Raw genomic sequence first — 21,929 nt, forward strand, 5'->3', positions numbered from 1 at the left:
AGAATTGGTGATGTATAAAGAGGAACATTAACCCGAAGTAGGGCTGGACACAGTGCCCACAAAATGTATAAAAGGCAAATGCATTCTAATATACAGCATCTCTCACTGAACACACTGAACCACGTTGGAGTTCGTTGTGTTGTACTGAGGGCCGATAGCTATCTGACTTTGCACTGTTTTTGTAATTGAATTCAGTAGAGAATAAAGCACTTTGTATGTGCCTTTGTAACCCGTGTTCGGTGTATTTCCTTTTGGGGGTACTCAGCCTCGATATTTTTTTTTTTTTCACATGTCCACTTCAATGTTCTTGTTGACCTCCTAAGATCAACACACATCCTGATCCTTTGGTGCTTTTTACGTGCCGCCACTATTGGGCTGACCCATTCTGCAGCTTCAACTCTCTTGATTATGCTCTTCTCAGAAGTCTCTCCAGTTCAGACTCAACCTCACTCATGATGGACATCAGGATATATCTCAGTTTGTGGCTTATAGGCTTAGACCCAGGCTTCTTCACTCTCCTGTGGGCGAATCCACACAGTCTCCCTACCTCCTCAGTAAACACCTCAAGAAATCGCTCCTCATCAGTGGTGCTCCCTTGCAGCGACCAACACCGGCAAGAGCCGCTTGATCTCTCCAGTCCAGGATGTCCACTCCTCTCTTTGCTACGTATATGTTGATTACTGCAAACATCCCCTTGGATTCGATTGCACTTTGAAACATTCGAATAATGGCAGTCCTGGAACCTTCGTATCTCCCAGTAACCTTGATGTTGGAGAGCTTGAGGGGAATTTTCAAACCTGCCTCATGCAGTTTCCTACACCTGCTTTCTGTTAAAATAGTATAGGGTGAACAATTGTCCACCATCACTTTCACAGGGAAAACTTCGACCCTGACCTTGCAGCTAGACCACTTCTATCAAGAATAGTCCTCTGTGCTCTCCCACATCATCACTATGCGGTACTCATCATTTGAGCTTACCTCTTCTTCTCCATCTTGGACACACACAACTTTCTTTTATCTGTGGCACGTGGCCACAGAATGACCTTTGAGCCCACAGTTTGAGCAGTTTTGGTTGATGGATGGCCAGAGCTTGTAGCTAGCAAAATGGCCCACGCGACCTCATCTGAAACATTTTCCTCTCTCTCACTCTGAGGCCACAACAACCTTTTTCCTCCTCTCACCACGGGCGTTAGGGTCCTTCTGTGGTTCAACCTTCTTTGCCCCTCCCTTTCTATTAACAACTTTATTTAATTTTCAAGAGCAAATGTCATAGACATGTGTGCATCAGTAAATAATAAACAACAGTTCCGCCCATGTCAACCCTTTTTCCCCCATTGTAGAAGTTCCGTTCTTTTTGCTCGTATATAATAATTGTCAAACTCCCCCCCCCCACAATCCCCCACCTCCCTCCAAACATAACACCCCAACATTTGGGTGAAGAATTGCACTGTTCTTGTTTTGACAGTTCAACAGGTTGGGACGCTCTTCCAGCTCAAAGTTCCATTATCAAATAAATGAAATTGCACGGAGCAGCCTAGGTTTGAAGTACATCTGTTCTTTATCATCTGTAAACTCATGCAATGGTAACCAAGTGTTCAGATATTTTGAGTAGGAACCATGGGCTATTGCGTCACTTTTTCCATGCCCATTACTCCCCACCGTCTCACCCACCACATGGCTACCACTGGTCCTTGCTTAGTCTTCCATGCCTGCGCCACAGTGATTCTGGCTGCACTCAGCATGTGAGTGATAAGGATAGCCGTGGGCCCCGAGTTCGCGTAGCATCCCTCAACTGCCTCTCCCAGTAAACCAACAAGCTGGTCAAAGGGAAGCTGCGCCCCTGTTATTTCTTTGATATGACTTAAGACCTCCTTCCAGTAGATCTCTGCTAGTGGGCAGGACCACCACATGTGGATTAGATCCCCATGTTGCCCACAGTTTCTCCAGCAAGATACAGGGTATTCCAGGTTAATGGAATGCATGCGTACGGGTGTCATGTACCATTGTACACAAAGATTGAATGCTGCCTCATTGATTGAAGCATATTTAGAGCTCTTTGCTGCTCTATGCCATATGGGGCCCCAAGTTTCCCCGGAGATTGGTCTCCCCACATCCATCTCCCATCTCTGTATATATGAGAGATTCTCTTCAGGGTCCACCACCCCTATTAGCCGATACAGTTTAGATATCCCTTTGTCAGGCTGGCCCTCTTGTACCGTTAGCTCCAACCCTATTGGGTCCCTAGTTGCCCCTTCCCTGACCATTGTGTTTGAAACCCAATGTCTGAGTTGCATATAGTGAAATCGCTCGCGCTCTGGTATATCAAACTTGGCCTTATAGCCTTCAAATGTTAAAGGTGCCCCCTCTGCATAAAGGTCTTTCAATACCATGGTTTGTTCCCTAAAACCCCAGTGTACCCTAAAATCGGCTTGCATCCCTGGGGTGAAGTCCGGGCTATAGGCAGCCGGTGTGAGAGGTCCTCCCCCCACTTTTATCTTCCTGCTCCTCAGTGCTTTGTCCCAATACCATAGGGTAGCCTTCATTGATTCTAGTAATGTACCTCCTTTGCCTCTATGTCGTGTGGCAAGGAAGCCTAGGTTCCCTAGGAGTGTCTTGGTTGCTTCACTTTCTAAGGTTGGCCATCGATTTTGATCTTCCGCGGATGACCATTGTAGCATCGTTGCTATCTGTGCTGCTCATAGAGGGCTTGTGGTCTAAATAGTTATTTTTTGGGAATTCTCGGTTTCTTCCACCCCCCGATAAAGGTCATCACCTCCTTCTGTAATTTTTGGATAGCTGGGCCTGGGATGCATATTGGGAGAGCGCCTACTACGTACAAAAACTTAGTGAGCAGGGTCTTTTTAACCGCTACTATCCGTGCCAACCAAGATAACTCCTGCATCTCCCAGCATTTTAGGTCCCTTGCCAATGTTTTCAGAAGGTCCGGGCTATTAGCTCCATATAATCTGTCATATCTGGGGGTCAGTTGTATTCCTAGGTATTTTACTGACTTATGTTCCCATTTCAGTGGGGATCGGTTCTCCCAATCTCAAACTTGTTCTGCCCTTTCAGTAATGTTAAGAGCTTTGGACTTGGGGTAGTTGATATGAAATCCTGAGACCTTTGCGAATTCCTCTAATAATGTTATGGCCGTCGGCAGGGAGTTTACAGTGTCTTTCAGAAACGTGAGAACATCATCCGCATAAAGTGCCACTTTCTGAGGTCCCCCTGTATCTGTTTCCATCCCCTGAATTCTCGGATCGTTACGAGCCCTATATGCAAACGGCTCCATAGCCATAACAAAGATCAGAGGTGACAGTGGCACCCCTGCCTCGTGCCCTTCTGAATAGGAATAATCTCTGTGAGCCTCCCATTGATCATTAACCGTGTGGATTTGTGTCCAAAGTTGGCCAGTACCATGCGGGTGAAGGTCGGCCCACATCCAAATCTTTCCAGGGTTAGTTGCAGAAATCCCCAGTGTAAGCTATTAAAAGCTCTGGAGGCATCCAGTGCCACTACCAAGAACCTCTGCCCCATCCTTCGTTCCCAATCTATCATGTCTATGGCCCTACAGATATTGTCGTAGGTGTTCTGCCCCTTCACGAAGCCCACCTGATCTGAGTGAATTATCTATGGGAGGACCACTGCTAACCTCCGGGCCAGGACCATGGAGTAGATTTTTGCATCCCTGTTTAATAGTGAGATAGGGCGATAACTTGCACCATCCGTTGGGTCCCTATCTGGTTTCAACAATAGCACTGTAGTCGCTGGGCTCATATCTCCGGAGACTCGCCCCATGTCCCTAATGAAGTTAAACAGGTTTGTTACAGGGCCAACTAAGGTAGTCTTAAATGTTTTGTAGTATGCATTGCTTAGCCCATCTGGACCTGGGGTTTTGTGCCCTTTCAATGCACCTATAGCCGGCCCACTTCTTCGTCCATTATAGGAGCCTCTAGCATTTGCCTGTCTTAGTCGTTAATTTGTGGAAAAGCCACCTGGTTTATTGGTTATTGGTGTAGTATGAGAGCAAGGCCTTCTCTATTTCCTTCTCCCCCCTCACCAGGTCCCCCTCCCCATTTTGGATTTGAACTATACGATTCCGGAGCTTCTGTTGTCTCAATTTGGCAGCAAGGAATCGGTTGGCCTTACCCCCATTTATATAGTAAAATTGTTTTGTTTGCATAAGAAGTCGTGCAGCTTCATCCGCTAAGTGAGTTTCTAGGACCGCCCTGACCCGTTTTAGTTCGGCCCATGCTTTCTGTGAGTCTCTATCTTTATATTCCGCCTCAGCTTTTGTTACGTTGGCTTCCATGTCCCGCTGCACCCCCTCACGACTCTTAATATAATTTGATGTCTGTGCAATAAATTCCCCCCTTACTACCACTTTGCTGGCATCCCAGATGGTAGACCAGTCGACTCCCGGTATCACATTTTCTCGGAAATAGTTCTGTAGGGCCTGCTCTATGCCTGCTCTTATAGTTAGATCTCTCAGTATTATCTCGTTTAGACGCCATGGTTTGTGGGATTGCTGCCGTGGGTGATTTGTTTCTAGCTTTAAGAGGACCGGGGCGTGGTCCGATAGGCACCGCACTCAAATTTCTAGGCCCGTGACTTGTGGGACCATCGTATTTGAGATGAGCACCACATGAATGCAGGAATGACCTTTGTGTACTGCTGAGTAGTGGGTATATACCCTCTATTGTGGATTAAAAAATCGCCACGTTTCTAATAGGTGTAATTCCCTTAAAAATGTAGCTAGGGCTTGTCTAAATATGTGATAATTAGGGGTGGCTGGAAGGGTTTTGTCTACTGCAGCGTCCATCACCCTGTTAAAGTCACCTCCAATCAAAATCTGTCCTACTCCCCATTGTGCAATTTTGGGTAGCAGACTCAATAGGAAGTGGTCCTGCTTCTCATTAGGGGCATAAATCAAGATCAACGTAACCTGTTGGACCATCAGTTTCCCCCCCCAAATATCAGATAGCGGCCTTCCGGGTCCTTCTTTATAAATTGTTTCTCAAAACTGATACCCTTTGCCAATAAGATGCCCACTCCCCGTTTTTTAGTGCCACTAGATGCTAGATATTGCACAGGGAAGGCTCTGTGTCTCAACCTATGTTCATCCTCTGGGAGTAGGTATGTTTCCTGCATCCATACCACCGAAGCATGCATATCCCTCAACCTATTTATCACGGATTTACGCTTGATTGGGGAGTTGAGCCCCTGGACATTTAATGAAACAAATATTAAATCAGCCATTATTGTACCTTGGCTTCTTGCCCCACTCACTACACTCCAACCCGTTCACTCGTTTAGATATTATATTTGTGCCGTGTACATCTTCACCCCAGAAAACGTAACTCTCTCCCTTCCCCCAACTCCAAAACTTGAACTTCCCCATAGAACTCTCACCGTGATGTTACCACAGTGAATCACCAGGACCATTATCCACCCGGGAAATTTGGGATCTGATCCTTCCTTGCCCCCTTTTCCCCCCTTCACCCCCCTCTTTCCTTTTCCCAATGGCCGTTAAGATTATTTCTTATATGCCCAACATTTCCTGAGACTGCGCTCCAGAATTGGACCTGCCCCCCTCATCATTTTCGCCCCCTTTCAATTCTAATGAGCTTGTCCCGATCTTCCCGGCAGTTGTTCAAGTGGGGTCCGTTGGTTTGGATTCTTTATTGCACCCCCGAGGGCATGGCCGCACCAGTCTCCATTGGTCTCTTCCAGGACCGTTCTTCTTTCTCCTTATTTCGGGGCAAGGCTCCCTCCTTATCGGTGGTATCGCCTCCTTCTTCCTCCTGCATTAGCTTAGCCATGTCCTCCTCCTTTGTAATAGTGAACCTCTGACCTTTCCATTCAAAACGAAGGCATGTCGGATATCCCCATCGGTACCGCACATCCCTGGATCTCAGCCAGTCCGTGACAACCCTCAACCATTTTCTCCTAATGAGTGTTGTTTGGGCTAGGTCTTGAAACAGCTGAATTGGTGTAGATCGGAGGCTTATAGGTTCCTTCTTCCGAGCGGCCTGTAGGATGTCTTCTTTCAGTTGAAACAGATGTATCCGGGTTAGCACATCAGGAGTTAGGTTCTTATTGAGTTGATATGTGGAGTAGATCCTGTCTGTCGTGTCCAATATGATTTCTTTATTCTCTCCTGTGCCCAGGATTTGTCGAAACAGGTCTATCACATATTGTTGTAGATCAGAGTCCATTATCGACTTCATGATTCCGCAGATCCGAATGTTATTTCGTCTGGATCTGTTTTCGGCATCTTCCTGTTTATTCTGGACACGTTCCATTTCCTGTTCAAGTTGGTGTCCGGTCAAAGGTTCGAATCCAATAGGACCTAAAACAAAAGGGTTTAAATATATATATTTTTGGGGTTTTCGAATAGGGAAAAGAAGTTGTTTTTACTACAAAAAAAGGGGGTTTGGGGGACAAACCCCCCCAAAAAAAAAGAATAAAAAAAAAAACCTAAAAAATCGACCCTTTTGTTTTCGGTCCTTTTGATACGACCCGTTTGTCATTCGATCCTTTGCAGTTGAACCTTTGACCTATAACCGTTCAAGTTCATGCACTCTGTTAGCTAACATGCAGTGTTCGTGGCCTTGTTCTGTTACCACTGTTTCAACCTCGTTGATCCTTTTTTCGACCGCCAGGACCCCTTTGTTGAGGTCGGAGATAGATTTGGCTAGGTCAGCTGCACTGTCTTTAATGTCTTTTTTAAGTTCCTATAATATTGCTAGCAAATCCTATTTTTGGATAGTCGGGTCTTCAAAGTATCCTGACCCCTCCAGCGGAGGGGTACATACCTGGGCCATTACCTGCAATTGATTGCGTTTCTGATTTTCTGAGGTCTGCATCAGGGCCTTGATGTCGCCAGAGCCCTGACCTTTTGATTTTGTTGCTTGTTTGGACATATTGTTCAGTATTTGATGTAGGGAAGTATTCTTCTTTGCCGTCCCGGATTAGATTTACTGAGCCAGGATTGATGTTGTTTGCCAATATTGCCCCTGAACGTTCTTCAACCCAGTCCACCACCAAGGGCAACCCTTTTCAGAGTTAGCTATGGCTCCTTATCAATGTTGTGGTCGTGCTGTGGTTTGATGTTTATTCATCACTTTTATGGTGCGATCCCGATGGATCCAACCAGCTTCTTCTTACGCCCCTTTTTTGGGGGCCTTTTGCCCCTGTCTACCTTATGAATTGTTTGCCTCCTGGTGTTGTGCATTTGGGCGGTATGCTCCTTTTACCCAATTGTAGCCCCTGCCACACGTTTCTGCCCAGGTATGGCTACTTGAGAGTTGTCCGCTTGGCTCTTTTCTGCCTCATTCGATGGCCACTTTTCCTTCAAATCCCATTACCAAGAGACCACGATTCATTGCAGCCCAGGTGGTCACCCAGATATTGCATGCTGCTTGCTGATATGTTCCAGGAGACTGCAGCGATGCCCTTTAAGTATCTTGTGGTAGGCTGGATTCAGCCTCAGCAGCCTTCCTCCAGGTGCATGCACATGCCAGCTTCCGTGTGCTAATCAGGTGCATAGCCAGGATTTTATTTCCTTCTCCCCCCACAGGCACATTAAAGTATGGCAGATGCATGCCCCGTGCTGCACGGCTGTCCAACTGCCAATGCGTACCTCAGGCTGCAGCCAATGCTCTCGGACTCCGCCGGAGTGTAAGGCCGCTCTGGCCACTGTGTATCGTGCTGATGCCCACACCGCTCATTGCCCGCACCGCATTTTATGGAGTGGTTAAGCTCCGTGCCGAAATTGCGGGTGGCCTCTGAATGCGTCCTGGGCAGTGCGGCTACTGTCCTCTGCTGCGTTATACTCTGCCACCCTCCTCGTCTCCCCACCCGCCCTCCCGCTGGGATTGCTCCTCCAGACCCGACAGGAAGGAGACGATCCGCAGGGTATGGGGGACGAGAGGGGGCTTTTGCCACTCCCCTTTTGTGCTTTTTGGAAACCAGATTTACTTGAGCCTCATCCTTATTCAGATTCTTCATGCCGCAGTCAGCCATGCTGTTCTTGTTTTTTTCTATTGTCATTCGGGAGCACAATTGCATGTGTTCGACCTTTTATGCAATTGTTATGGCCTCTTCGAGGGTAGGATTACCACACATCCATAGCCTCTCTTGCGCAATCAGATTGTTTGTGTGACTGATTTGTTGACTGGGCTGCCCCCTCAGTTGGCACATTTGACCTGATTGGTAACAAGTATTCGCAACAGAAGGGCATGTCAAGGATTGAGCCGAGTAACTTAAGTTAGAATTCAGATATTTTTTGCAGATGATAACTTCAAATCCCCTACACAATAAGTTGGCCGCATAGTCCCTTATCTTTTCCACGATAATTGAGGAAACAAATTGTATAATGATCCAATTGTCACTGAAGTACAGGTCCGGTAGGACAATGCACTCCATATCTCTCAAATTGATCATAGACAACTCAGGAATTGAACGGAGCAAGCCTAACACTAGCCTAACGATTAAGAAACAGACAGTCAGACAGGGGCAAAATCTCAACCAATTTTATGGAATTATCCAATAAATAATTACCATCAGCATTCCCAGCCCTAAGCCCTAAGCCTATTGTCAACCACTACAAATCATCAGTCTCACTGTTACCTTCCACGTGTGTATACAATTCCTTCAAAATCCTCCTTTCCTTAAAAACGGAAGTTCTAAAGGTAGGGAGGAGGAATGCAAGGTCTTACCTTCACTAACTACAGTAGGGTGAGCAGTTGTTAACTCAGTGACGTCCTGAGTTCCCATAATCCATGTATCCATTGGTCTTCTAGCCATCAACCCCATGTTAGTCTTCTTAGCAGGGTTACCACTAAGAGAGATCACGTCATTTTGATTATTGATGCTGATCCAAACAGAATTATTGGAACCAGTATGGGCCAATGAGGTACAATTCTTTCTGGGGAAATTTACAGGTAATAACTTGCAGTTACTTTTATTAGTTGTAGCCTTATTTTTATGATTCTTATGTCGTGACCTCTTTCTTTGCCCCCACTTGTGGGATACCATACCTGCTTCATCATTCGGACCTGGTCAAGTAGGCACAATCTCCACGTCCTCACGAATGAATTTACCCTCCTCAATAACATCACACAAGACATCAATCATCTCCCGTGAGTTAACCACCTGTGACCCATGCCAAATCCCTCAGTAGCAGTACAGATGTTATTAGACAGCATGCCATCTCCAATATTGGCCACGATATAGTTAAGATCCCGATGCTCCTTCGTTATTGTGGAACATAGGCCAAAAACTTCCTCTAATAATGCTGCAATCTCATCCAAGCTTTTAGAGGGGCAAACAGGGTCATCATTGTCATAATGAATAGAGTCATGATCTAAGTCTTGAGGCAAGGTTGTGCTATCAAGCAGTGGGCTTCTTTCAGAAGAGATTCAGTTAAATGATTTATCAAAGCATGTTAAATTAGGACTTGCCAACAATTTAGTACCTATGATGTTGTCACAAGGATCCCTCGATCTCTGGAGCATATTAAAACCAACAACATTTTGACATCCATCTGTACTCAGTTGCATATGATATGATATGATAGATTATTTACATATTATTTCCATTCAGCACGGGAGAGCCCCCAAGGATGGACGTTTCAAATCGTAGACAAGTTTTAGCAAAGAATTGTTATCAACCACGGAATTCGATGAATTATCAGGTATTGGTATAGGGTCAAGTAGTTCCAAGGGCAAGTAGTTCAAAGTCATTAATTGTGGACCTCGGTTCCAAATCGATGGCACTAGGAGTTAGGAAATCTGTGATTTTCGTCTGACCTGTGGTTTTACTCGTCTTGGCATTCTTGCCATCCATCACCGATATAGGTACCTGTTGCCCTTTTGCCTTTTTTGTAGACAGGACATTGATGATGGAGGAATGAAAGTCTTCAGTGGCATTGTTACTAGCACGCTTGGTGCCTTGCGACTTATATGATTGCAGTTTAATGGGAATTTTATCAAACTGCACCAGGCCACCTTGAGCTCCCAAGCCCAGCAAAGTGAAGAAATAAAAAAGAGGAGACCGTGGATCACTCGCCACCACAGTGTGGAGAGAAGATAAGAAGCTAATCAACAGGCATTTATAAGCCCTGTGGATATCAGCTCCCAACTATGTTACACCATTCTAGGGACTTTCTCTTAAAAAGAAAAACCAGAGGAGAAGCTGGACCAACCGGCATGCACTGACCCTAAAAAGCAAGCTCAATGCAACGGGTCCACCCTCTCCAAACTATGGAGTGAGACACAGATAGGGCACTTCCCTTCACTATAGCATGCTACCCAACCTCCGGGGCATAAGAGAGGGGCAATAGTAGGCCTCTAACCAAATTCTGGCTCACGCGACACAGCCCATGAAGAACCTGTCCTTTAACTATCATATACTGCAATAACAAATAGTAATACCACACTCCCCTATACTGCGCCGATGCAGTTCACAGCCCTCTTTTACTCCCCCTTCCCCTACAGCTCAAAGGAAAATAGTCCCCCACAGTCACTGCGCTTTGCTAGTGTAATTAGGAATAGTAGAAATGTGGGGAGTGGGGGAGAAGCGAGGGGAGTGCTTAGCAGAACACTTAGCTGGAAGAAGCTGCTTCATGGCCACAGTCCTAGTCACAGTTGAGCAAAGAACAGAGACTGCAGGACTGCAGGACAGCGGAGCCTAGCTAGGTATCGGCATGGTAACAGTGCAACCCCGTACTGGGTCAGTGGGTCAGTGTACTCGCCTCCTCTCTGCTCTTCGCTCTCAGCTCCTGGCTCATGGAATTAAGGTTGACTAGAGGAATGAACCTTGCAACGTGATCAATGTGCTGTCAGCCGATCATCAAGGTGCACAGCACTGAAGCTCAGGGGTTCCATGTAATAATCTCCCCGCAAAAATGTCTCCTGACAAATAAGTTGCTGTTTTTTGCGGAGACCTTATTACATTGAACATGCAGGGGACGCCCCTGCAACTCCTGATTTTTTTTTTCCAAGGTAGCAGGGGACAACCCTGCAACCCGCCCCCATACATCATATCAAGAAGTGAAGTGAGTGGGCACCACTGGTAGTAAATCCACGTGTCTCTGGTATTCAAAATGAGTGCACGAAAAAAACTTTTCCAACAATATGTGTCAAAACACTTGAAAAGGAGCTCGCTGTGACAAGTTTGGAGACACCTAAACTCAAAATACATGTGAAGCAAGAGACCAAGTAAAATACCTAGTCACACAGCCGCTCTCTACGTTACCCAGCCTGGGTTGTGGTTTTTCAAAATTACTAACAGTTCAGCTTTAAAGTAAAAAAATATACTTCAAATTTCAAAAAGATAAACGAGAAGTTCTGTTGTTTTTCAAAATAGTTTTGATCAAAAAAATGATCTAAAAAAATGAGTGGTCACTAATATTTTCTTAGTGAGGAAGAGTTTGCCACAATTAATTAATCAATCAGACCGAATTTGCCAATGCATTTCGGAAATAAATTTCCTTCATCAGGGCCAGTCTAAAAATAATACATACCTATTCATGAACAAAGAAAACAGTTCAAAATGGTACATAATTGCATATTGGTGTCATACATCATCGTGATAAAGTTAAAAACATACCATTCAGTTGAGGTTGCAGCAGAAGATGAGTAAGAAAGAGCAGAAAAAAGAAAAAAATGCAAAAGGCCAATGAGTCACTATTGTATATAGGTAAGTATCAGTTGAATGAAAAAGAAAAAGAGCCAGTTACCTGTGACAGGTAGGTAGAATGTTGAGTGTGGCGAACTATAGTGTAGTGGCCATGTGGTGACCGAGTCGAACTGCCTGACAGGAATCAGCGCAATAAAGTAGCCTGCAATGCCATTGCTGGAAACAGAAGAAACCCGTTTTTGAAATGTGGTTCTCATCCGTAGTCATGATTATTTAAAAGGTGAGGGAAGTCTTACCGTACTGAGGACGGGAGTGGAGCAGTTCTCCCGTAGCCGGCATGAAGCAGACTGCCGTTGTCGCATCGAAGCGTTGCAGAGGCAACGCTTCCTAAATATGACACGTGAACGCATCGCGGCCCGAAGGGCGGGTGGTCAATAACAGATGCTGCAATCAGGCCGATGGGCTTGAAATAAATGAATCTAGACATTTATCAGACCTCACGAGGATGAATGAGGAATTGTAGAGTGATAGAAAATGAAAACAAGAAAAAAGAGTATAATACAAATAGAAGAAATACTAGTATAAGAAAAAAGGCTGTACTGACAGAGTAAAATGACAAATGAAAAAAGACAGGTAAAGAGTAATTCTAATGACAATAAACTCTGCTGCCGTTGGTGTTGCCCTAGGGTGGCACCTTAGGTCCTAGACACAGGGTCCAGGATGTGCAGCGATGGAGTAAGGGGGTAAATAGAATAAGCAATAGTATCTATATTGCACAACAGTGTGCATAACTTCAGTGATTGGTGTCATCGAGTGACGGCACCTTTGGTCCCAAACTAAGAGTCCAGGAATTACAGTAGAGCTTATACAAAGTTCGCAATATATGGGCACTGATAAGACTGTATTAAGTGTTATCTAGGAACATACCAATCATGACAGTAGGAATAACACAAGATCATAGAAAACAGTGATAATTGATTTCCTCATTGAGTCCATTGGGCGCTAAGCTGCCCAGTTTGTCTATCCAGAAAGTCTGTCTCCGGTTAAGCCACTGGCCCAAATCTTCATGTGGATTGTTTTTCGTTTGGCTGAAATAAACTAGACCATTGAATTGGAACTGGAAGCCATGTTAGTAGTACTTCCAATGGTGAACGAATCTCCAGGGCTGGTGCATAACACCAGTACTAAATTCCCAACATTTGGAATATTGTCCCTCGTGCCCACCTGCTTATCACATTTGAATACAATAACTCTATTCTGCTTAAATGTCCCATTGCTCATAATATCCACCTTGACATTCATTTCACAAGGAATTAGAGTGTGTGCTTTGACCTAATCTCTGCTGTTATCGTAGAGTCCCCCACCCCCCCGAGGCACTCAAGAATTAAGGGCTGAAACAGATGGAAGAGAGAGTTTTATTTGTTCATCAGCCTCCCGAAGTGTGTGGTGGAGTATTCGAAGACCACTGATTTCCGGTCCCTGAGCCAAATTACTTGTACTTAGTAGCTCCAGCAACTGAGATGGAGACCCGAGCGTAATTTCACTCACAATTGATGAGATTTCTCCATCTCCTAGTTGTGTGATATTTTCTGGCTAACACGAGTGCCCCAGCCCACCTTGTTCTTTGGAACACGTCTGATCTAGATCGATACAACCTACATGCCCCACGCCCTCCAAAATGCTTGGGTCAGTTAGACTACCGAGTCCTTCCATGAGGCATGCTCTCGATGTCTCAATGCACCTAATGTTCGTGCTAGATCCAGCCTGAGGATAGAAGTTGGTAATCTTCTGGCCAGCTACCGGTGTCGCAGTTTTGTTAGGGGCAATGTCTCAGCCTAGCTTTGGTTTTGGCAGGGACCACCGAGCCCGGAAATGTTGCGTCCAAATTCAAGCTGTTAGCAAATGCATTCTGATGGTATGCTGTATCGATCTGCATTCCTAGATCCAAGCAGATAGAGTGACCCAAATCATCCTCATATTGGATCATATGGATTGGATATTAACATCATTCAGAACTAGCAGTAGATTAGTTACACTTGGGGCTCCCAGAGTCACCTGAGCACCCAATTTGTCGTTAATAAACAATGTTTTTGAGATGTTACGCTGCATATAGGTAGGGCCGGTGACATGATTAAACCTTAGGTTGCTTAATATATTAATCAACCGGTGGAGAACTGCGAATGCTGTTGTTAACAATTAAGCAATTCCCAAAGTGCTTGCTAATTTATGGTCACAGTAACATTTTAATTTTAAATACTCAAAACGTGTGTGCTCACCCTTATTCCTTCAAGCATACTAATAGAAGTTGCTAACTGAGAGACCTCAAAGGCCACCTGGCCCACAGTCACTCTCCCAAAAACTCACGTTAAAGGGTAATGTAAATCATTTTCCAAAGTGTGCCTGAGAAGTCAAAACAAATGCATTCTACTATCCACGCATCTGATACTGTTGGGCGCTATAACCAACGAGAATCCCAAAGTGGCCAAGAGCGTAACAGTTTTAAGTTTTGCATATTAGATCTTAAGGTTTCAGCTTACTGTTAGGTTAAAATGCCAAGTTATAAATGACGGGTCAATTCCCGAAGTTGGACAACATTTTATGTTTCCGATATACCTTCACATTTAATCACAGAATGTTGGTTGAATAAGAAAAGACAAAGGCATGAACCCACAGGCACTGTGAGGTTTGTGCAGAACATAAATAAGCTTGTAGTACACGGAGAACACTCAGATCTCAAGAAATGTCCTTCAACCACAACACGAAAACCAACAATTTCAGTCGATTCCTCAATAGAAGGATTGAAATCGTGTTCCCAATATCCTTCGAGGGAGCTCAAAGGCTCAGGCCAGTAGTCGCTCCCTCAGAGCAGAAAGGCAGAACTTGCCAAGCTGTACTACCAACTTCTTATTCGCCAGATGTTGCAATTATAGATGGTCAAAGTCAGGGTTCATAGATAGGATTCCAGTGTTGTGAGGGGAATCCCAATGTCTTGCACTGGGACTCGATGAAATCAGCCCGGAGACCCTTCCTCGCAAAGGAGGGCGGAAAGCGATTTGAGCCTGAGTAACCTAGTCTTCGCTGGAACTAGGCGTAGTTGAACAGATAAAACATTCATTGAAGTTCAAGAGTCAAAAGTCAGAATGCCAATATCCTGCAGGGAGTCTACAGTCGCTCCATCACAGAGTTGCGCCGATGTGACCAATGCGTGATGTAAGACAAAGATGGAAAACTCGGTTACCATTTTCTGTGGAGGGAGGTATCAGCCTCCGTCCCCCGTCACAGCGGCCAGCAGCCCTGCAGCCCACAGAACACGGAACACTTAGCGAAAACACTTCACGCAGGCACTTTGCCTTGAAGGTAGGGTTATGTAGAGCCGCCTCTTCGCTGTCATTAAGGGGTCAGCCACAGTGCCACACAAGGTTTTCCCAGGAACTGCTCACATTTCAGTACACATGGAACACTTAGAGAAAACACTAAAATGTAGAATTGTATCCAACGTGTTGTGCTAGTTCACATATCATTTACCCACAATTGTTATCCTTTTCCTAAGTAAGCAGAGTTTCAAATTGTATCATCGCTTCCAGGTTTCTCAGTTCCATCTATAACACCTCAAGCCAGTGCTTTTTCCCCCCACTGCATGCTGGGAACTATTGGCACATCCTTGCAATGGGAAAAACTAAACTACAAGTTTCAGCATGCAATTGCAAAACTATTCAGTATTGGCTCGGGGAGGTGTCAGTGTCACACATGGAACTGGGAAACTTGGCAGCTCCATTGTATATGACTTTTGTACGTTCTTTTGTCTCCTTTATGTTTTATTAATCCATTTGTGTCAGAAATGTCTAGGGAGTCTTGTGAGGATAGCTCAGGGGCAACGTGCTCGCCTTGGAAGCAAAACGTCAGGGAGCAACACAAGTTTGATACCCGGGTCCAATCAACTACAAATTAGATGGTTTCATTTTCAAACGGTTGCTTTATCATATTGGTGTACAACTCTAACATGGTCATATGAATTAATATTTCTGCCAATGTATTGTTAGACTAGTGCAGAGGCAACACAAGGAGGTAATTTGTGTTCATTACAAAAGTATGTGTTTTTACTGTGTGAACAAATTAGCAAAGACAAATCGCTTTTAATTTACTGAACATGGAACTAGTAACAAAAAACATTACACATGTTGCGTGTCAAAGCAGTTTGGAAAAGAAAAGTGCACATAATCCTCTGCCTTTTACACAAGTGAAGACAATTGTTCTTGTGCTGCTTTTCGGGTTTCTGCTCAAGTCCGAATGTTTTCACTGAAGTATATGCCAAAGGTTATAGACTGCATTCGGATTGGGTGTGAGAAGGTCTAAAGTAGAATTCGTTTGTTAATTAAGCAATAAGCATATGCATAGCAAATGGAGCTGTTTCTAAGCTTTCATGAGTTCTTCCCTCTGGAAACATAGTTGTGGATGGTATACAAATGTGTCTTTTTCATGCGCTTTGGTTCGGGAGTAAACCATTTAGCAAGTTTGCTCTTTTGTGGGGTTTTATACATTTTTTCCGGTGCAATGCTGTCCAAAGCAGAGTAGATCCAGTTAGGAAGAATGGCATAGCATTCAGAACACAATGCTCTTCATGATTTGTATAATGTTTTAAACTAGTCGTTTCTGCTAGTCATGGAATAGTCATCTAAGTCAAATTACTGTTTGCATGCAATGGAATGCTCTTTTATTTCCATGTTTGCTCAGACTACAGTCTTCCGAAGGGCATTCCACCCCACAGCGCTTTGAAGCTATAACAATGGCAGTAGGATCTATACTACTATCAAATAACATAACATGTGGAGTTGTGCATCCAAAGTACTTGTTGGTGGTGCCCCTGCAGTGGTTGGTTTGGTTCTTGAAAGTCATTCCTATAGAGTGTCAATGCATACATCTTCCTATGGTCTTGTCAGGGTCATGGGCTCTATGGATGATTCTGCAAGTGGGGGTGCCTATGTGAAGAATGTGTATGGAACGGATAAGTGCTCTCCCCAGGTAAGGTGGACTGAGCAGCAGACAGTAACAATGTTCTCATTGCAGAAAATGCCATCCAAAGAGTCACCAGCTTTGGCAGTGGGACCCATTTGTTTTGGGATGTAAAGCAGTAAGATTTGGGATCTCGTGGTAGGACTTTCTTCTTTCTCAAGCCAAATTTTCAAATCTCTCAGAATTTTCAGATTTTGGCGATCAACTGATATATTGGATGATGTATCTGAACTTTTCTGGTAAGGTTTGGGCAGTAGGATGGTGGTCTATAGATGAGGAGGAAGCTAAATGATAGGGTATGACAGATGGAGCTCATAAGGGTAAGCAATTCACAGTCTGGGGTATTGTCAATGGAGGGGGTTGAGACTTTGAGCCCATATGGACCAGTGCTATACCTCCACCTCCACTATTGGCATGATTTACTTTAGGATTTTGTAGCATGGTGTGATACATTTGTGAATCATGGGCGATTGATCACCAGAGAGCTAGGTTGCCACAATGAAAAGTAGATCTATTTGTTCCACCATCAGCCATCATCAGAGAGAAGGTTGATCATTTGCAAGGTGTAGTTGGTAATTGAACATGCATTGATAAAGAGGCATCTTGTGTCCATTCTCTCCTCTCTGTGGTTGGAGAGTCAGTGGGTTATTTGTTGTAAGGATGAGACCTTGGAGGCAGCAGGAGGTTTCTTAAATTCATGTATTGAACATCTTGGTAATCAGGTGACATCAGGTATACCTCCATTAAGGATAGGAGTTAAGATAGGGAACTGAGCCCACTGGCTCCCACCACCCAGGCTTGATAGATCCAACGTCCCGGGTGGAACATCTAGTCAAATACTAACATTCCACAAACACACCAAACATTCTCTCATGACATCACATAGACTCCAAGCAATCTCTCATGACAGCAGCACACACAGAGAGAAAGGCATGATACAACACAATTCACTGTTGTTTTCATTGGCTTCCCACGCCTCCATGTTAATGCTTTCAGATTTGAAGAACCTGAGTAGATACTTCTTGAGGTTAGACTCCATCTTCCCAGCATCCTTGCGGGGTAGTTGTGACTGTTGTATGTTGTCATGTAATGAGGGGTGTAGTAGGTATTGGTTCTAGTGGTTGTGGTCTGAGGGAAGATTGGTTGGTTGGTGGCGTAGACAATGAGAGGTTGTTGGATTAGAGTTCTGGCCGTTTTATCCAATTACTGTTTCTATCTGAGGTCTGGTGAGTTGCTCATAGTAGTTGGGGTTGGGGGGATGCTTCAGGAATTATCTTGATCTGAAGGTCATTAGAGGTCTTCTGAGATGTGGAAGTTGGATTGTTGTAGCTTCTCATGGTGTCTAGTCCAAAGGAGTTCTTACGGCGGCTTACAACACTTTCCTTCTCCTGTCTTCAATTGATATAATACCGCATTTGCAGTTTCTTGGCATCAGGTTGCTGTTCATAGTGGACTTGACAGTGAAGGGATTTGATGGTGAAATTGAAGGAGGGGGAGATGGAGGAGGGAGGAGGTGAAGGGCTGAAAGGGGGTGATACTTAACTTCTTGTTTAACATAAAGACCTCAGCTGTGAACATCATATTGGGAAAGTCTTCTTGAGGTTGAGCAGGGAAATAATTTCAGAATTCATTAATAACCGGAATTCAAACAGTTTGGTTTCTCTATGGATTAATCTAGTCATGCATTGGATTCATTAGTAGCACAACAAAATAATCAGGCTATGCAATGGATTTACTGGCAGCTCTGTGAATGGAGCAATCGGTTGTTCCAGCTTTGCAATGGAATCACCAGTTGTACAGAGAAGTAATCAATCCATGTCATTGATTCACTAGTAGCATTTGTGGATCAATTAATTAATCTATCTGCGCAATGCATACAATTATAGTACAGTAAATTAATCTAGTTGTGCTGTAGATTGTCTCGGGAGGATAGCTGAGCAGCAACGTGCTCACCTTGGAATCAAGACAACACAGAGCAACACAAGTTCGATCCCCGGTGCGCACTTAGAAACCTCTGGGTATTAAGCACGTTATAAATAACCTATCATATCATTCATTGGCAGTAGAATGAATGGAGCAATTAATTGATCTAGCTGAGCAGTTCATTCACTCATAGCACAGTGCATTAATGTAGCTATGCAATGGACTCTCTGGCAGCATGGTAAATTAATCTAACTATGTACTCGAGTCAACTGGTAGCACAATAAATTGACAAAAGTGTTTATGATGCCGTTCAATTGTTTCAGTTGTAGGCTAGTAAATGGATGACATTATTTTATGAATTCACTGGTAGCACAATCAAATAATCTAGATATGAATGGAACAATTAGTTAATATAGATATGCAATGGATTCAATAGTAGTAGCACAGTGAATTAATCAAGCTATACAACGGATTCTGTGGCAGCCCAATTCATTAATCTGTCTATGAATGAATGAAAGAATTAGTTAATCTGGATATGCAATGGAATCAGTGAAAGCACAGTGAATGAATCTAGCTATGCAATCGATTCAATTGGTAGCATAATAAATGGACCAAAGGGTTAATATAGAAATACAAGTATTCAGGGGTAGCACAATACATTAAGGGGGTAATTCATAGAATTCAGCGCACAAGTGGCGCATGCGGCTGGCGCACAGTGTGCGCGTGCGAATCCCTGCGCCAGCCGCGTGCGCCAAAATACATTTCCGCACACAGCGTATTCATGGATTCCAGCCACCAAAACCAGCCGTGGCGCACAGTGGCGCAGCGACCCTGCAGCAGCGCCAGTTACGCCCCCAAGAACGCCCCTTGCACAGGGAAAAGCCATCAAAATCCCCAATCCAGCGCAAAGGGCTGCGCTAACCCTGTATCAGCACGGCAAGCGGGGTACGTGTATCACTGGGGTGCGTGGGAATTTCCTCACGTTATTTCAGCTGGGTACGTGTATTTCAGGGGTGCGCCGGAAGTTCCACACGCGATTCCATCAGGGTACGTGTACATCAGGGGTGCGCGGGAAGTTTCACACGTGAATTTAGCAGGGTATGTGTATTTCAGGGGTGCGCGGGAAGTTTCACACGCGATTTCAGCTGGGTACGTGTATATCAGGGGTGCGTTGGAAGTTCCACACGCGAATGTCCTGGGTACGTGTATTTCGGGGTGCGCGGGAAGTTACACACGTGAATTCAGCAGGGTACGTGTATTTCAGGGGTGCGTGGGAAGTTTCACACGTGATTTCAGCTGGGTACGTGTATATCAGGGGTGCGCTGGAAGTTCCACAAGCGAATGTCCTGGGTACATGTATTTCGGGGTGCGCGGGAAGTTACACACGTGAATTCAGCAGGGTACGTGTATTTCAGGGGTGCGCGGGAAGTTTCACACGCAATTTCAGCTGGGTACGTGTATATCAGGGGTGCGCTGGAAGTTCCACACGCAAATGTCCTGGGTACGTGTATTTCGGGGTGCGTGGGAAGTTACACACGTGAATTCAGCAGGGTACGTGTATTTCAGGGGTGCGCGAGAAGTTTCACACGCGATTTCAGCTGGGTACGTGTATATCAGGGGTGCGCTGGAAGTTCCACACGCGAATGTCCTGGGTACGTGTATTTTGGGGTGCGCGGGAAGTTACACACGTGAATTCAGCAGGGTACGTGTATTTCAGTGGTGCGCCGGAAGTTTCACACGCGATTTCAGCTGGGTACGTCTATATCAGGGGTGCGCTGGAAGTTCCACACGCGAATGTCCTGGGTACGTGTATTTCGGGGTGCGCGGGAAGTTACACACGTGAATTCAGCAGGGTACGTGTATTTCAGGGGTGCGCGGGAAGTTTCACACGCGATTTCAGCTGGGTACGTGTATATCAGGGGTGCACTGGAAGTTCCACACGCGAATGTCCTGGGTACGTGTATTTCGGGGTGCGCGGGAAGTTACACACTTGAATTCAGCAGGGTACGTGTATTTCAGGGGTGCGCGGGAAGTTTCACACGAGATTTCAGCTGGTTACGTATATATCAGGGGAGCGCTGGAAGTTCCACACGCGAATGTCCTGGGTATGTGTATTTCGGGGTGCGCGGGAAGTTACACACGTGAATTCAGCAGGGTACGTGTATTTCAGGGGTGCGCGGGAAGTTTCACACACGATTTCAGCTGGGTACGTGTATTGCAGGGTTGCGCTGGAAGTTCCACACGCGAATGTCCTGAGTATGTATATTTTGTGGTGCACGGGAAGTTTCACACGCGATATCAGCAGGGTACGTGTATTTCAGTGGTTCCGTGGAGTACTACACGTGAATTGGCTGTGTGGGTCCTCCCAGGTGTTCGCTCCACAACCTCCACGGCCCCTGCAGGCAGCCCACACCACGGGGGACTACCCTGCACCCCCACTCATGTCCCCCAGCACCCCCACCCCCCAGCACTGTGGGGCATCCTCCACCAGGCCCCCACACATGTCCCCCTGCACCCCCGCCCCCCAGCAATGCAGGGCACCCTCCACCAGGCCCCCAACTCATGTCCCTCTGCACCCCCACCCCCCAGCAGTGCAGGGCACCCTCCACCAGGCCCCCAACTCATGTCCCCCTGCACCCCCACCCCCCAGCACTGTGGGGCACCTGCCAGCAGGCCCCCACTCATGTCCAACTCATGTCCCCTTGCACCCCCACCCCCCAGCACTGTGGGGCACCTGCCAGCAGGCGCCCACACATGTCCAACTCATGTCCCCCTGCACCCCCACCCCCAGCACTGTGGGGCACCCTCCACCAGGCCCCCAACTCATGTCCCCCTGCACCCTCACCTCCCAGCACTGTGGGGCACCTGCCAGCAGGCCCCCACTCATGTCCAACTCATGTCCCCCTGCACCCCCAACCCCCAGCACTGTGGGGCACCTGCCAGCAGGCCCACACTCATGTCCAACTCATGTCCCCCTGCACCCCCACCCCCCAGCACTGTGGGACACCCTCCACCAGGCCCCCAACTCATGTCCCCCTGCACCCCCACCCCCCAGCAGTGCTGGGCACCCTCCACCAGGACCCCAACTCATGTCCCCCTGAACCCCCACCCCCCAGCACTGTGGGGCACCCTCCACCAGGCCCCCACACATGTATCCCAGCCAACATGTCTTTACAATCTAGATCCCTGGCCCTTATGGTCAGCCTCCAAATGCCAAACACCCACCCGAGTATTGCATCCACCCACTTAGAAATGGCAATAACATGATAGAACCCCAATTGCAAGTTTGGAAATGAACACATGTCCCTCACATACACCCAATGGGTGTCAGTGAATCTCAAAACCCATAT

This window comes from Ambystoma mexicanum, chromosome 5p (assembly GCF_040938575.1).
Source record: "Ambystoma mexicanum isolate Mex_15411 chromosome 5p, UKY_AmexF1_1, whole genome shotgun sequence".
NCBI classification, from domain to species: domain Eukaryota; kingdom Metazoa; phylum Chordata; class Amphibia; order Caudata; family Ambystomatidae; genus Ambystoma; species Ambystoma mexicanum.